The sequence below is a fragment of the Oryzias melastigma genome, linkage group LG20, assembly GCF_002922805.2.
Source record: "Oryzias melastigma strain HK-1 linkage group LG20, ASM292280v2, whole genome shotgun sequence".
NCBI classification, from domain to species: Eukaryota; Metazoa; Chordata; class Actinopteri; order Beloniformes; family Adrianichthyidae; genus Oryzias; species Oryzias melastigma.
The window spans coordinates 21,996,704-21,999,018 of record NC_050531.1 but is presented as its reverse complement, the minus strand read 5'-3'; positions in this window follow the sequence as shown (position 1 = coordinate 21,999,018).

The window sequence follows — 2,315 nt, the reverse complement described above, 5'->3', positions numbered from 1 at the left end:
GGGGGGGGGGGGGGGGGCACTTCTCGGCAGACAGGCACTTCTCGGCATAACACCGGTACTGCGCGGTGGAGAAGCACTTTTCTTCACGCGGGTGAAGCTCTGAAGCACAGAGGTTTACATTTAAATGTACGTCTGGCTTTATTGTTTAAGCATGACGTTTGTCAAGTTATAAATTGATGTTGTTGTGTATTTCCGAGCGCTAGCCGCCCCGCTGCTTCTTCAGATCAATAATAGTAAAGGTTTTAATCTCCAACTCCACCACGTATTACATGACAACAGCCCCCTCTATTGGCCGGCGGTGGTATTACAGTTCACCACACACATGCTGTTCAAGCCCATATAACATGCTCACATGTGTCCTGGACAGCTTACTCCCTAGTGAATTTTTTTTAATGCATTTTTAACTTGACTACCTCCTCAATACAAGTTATTTTTTTTTTTTTTTTTTCAGACATTTATAATAAGACTGGTGTTACACATATTTACGTGTGACCAGCACAGAGTGTGATGGAAATTCATGTTTTGTCCACATGTAATACGTGCAGCCAGGATCCCGTTGCTGCATTTCCGGCACGTATTTTAAGTTTGTGCAAGGCTGGATTTTTTTTGCTGGCCGCATGTTTTTAAAATTAAATTTTTAAGTTAAAGTCCCATTAACTGTCACACTCCTAAATGTGTAAATGTGTTCTCCACATTTGACCCATCCCCTGGTGGAGCCGTGAGCTGCAGAGACAGCCGCTCTCAGGAAACATTTGCTTGTTTAACCCTAACCGTAACCATATTGCTAATCTTAACCCTTTACTCTGGGTCTATGCGACTAAGAAAAAAGTTTAGCACTGGCCGGACATTTTTTGAAAATTACGTACAAATAGACACTTTCTTATTGGAAATGGGATGGAATTATATTTATTTCTTCTTTTAATGTGTTTTAAGTTGAAGCTGAATTCCCAGAAATGACAAGTTTGGAAAAAAAAGTGAAGTAAAACATTTTTTTTACAAATTAGTAAAATTTTTGTCTGTTATTCATGTGATCTTAGTAAATTTTATTAAAATGCTTTACCTTTATTCTACGTTTTAGTCGACTAAATATCTAATGTAATTTAGTTGACTAAAATTTGACTAAAATTAATAGAATCAACAAAAAAAACCCTATTTTAGTCAAAAGACTATGACTAAAACTACATTAAAATTCTGCATCAAAATTAACACTGACTCAATGTCTGTACAACTGTGCCTTACAAGGTGGGGTGGGGGGTGGGGGTGTCTTAAAGGAGCCCCACGTCTAAAGTAACCAACACCTATTTGAGCTGTAATTTATCGAAACCCGGACACAACTGGAAGATATACAGTAATCTGCATCTAAAATGAAAGTTTTTCTGCTGATCATCATTAGCTCTGTAGAGAAATTGAGTGTTGGTGTTAGACTGGGGGCGGAGCTGTCAGTGCAGACTGTTCCTGGAGGGGGCGGTTCACATCGTGCTTATATCAGCACGTTTCCAACCACTCGTTTTTGTGGGTATGGGAGGGGCTGCTGCAGACAGTGCAGGTTTTTAGAGGATTATTCTTAAATCCATGAACGGATCAAAATACTGCATTGGGGTTCTTTATAGTGAGGAATGAACAGTACAATGCATTTAAAACATTAAAAAGTAGAATTTTCATGGTAGGACCCCTTTAAAACTATTTTGGACGAACTTGACTTGCTTGACATTTGGAGCCGTCATGTTAACAAAGCAAAGCAGACGCAGATGCTGGAACCCGGAAGGATGATGGGAGGCAGATGGAGTTTGAAAGTTCTTTTATTGTTCGTGGAGATAGTGGAGCTGTTGCCAGGACTGGAATGGAGTTGCAGACTTAAAATGAGGAATGATGAGGTGATGAGTGCCGACAGCTGGGTCCAATTAAGAGGTGGAGCAGGAGCGCAGCCTTTACATTTCATTCAAGAAGTCACTCATCAATGATACGCATTGACTACATTATTATGTCAAAACATTTAGCACATGTAGTTGCAACATCAGATGTGGAGTCATTACACTCTCAGATCACGCCCCTGTTAGCTTAGAAATGCAGCCACTTAGACCTTTAGAGCGTACTATTTCCTGGAAGTTAAGTGCTTTTTACTTTTAGACTGTGACTTTGTCAAACTTTTGGAACATCAGACTGACTTCTATCTAGGGCTGGGCGATAAAACGATATTTATCGTTATTGCGATATTACTTTTTTTCGATAGTGAAATGAGTCTGTTGCGATAAACTTTCGTTTTAAATGAACTCCCGGAAGAGCCGCGCTTCTTCTTCTTACGGAGCGGCTGATTC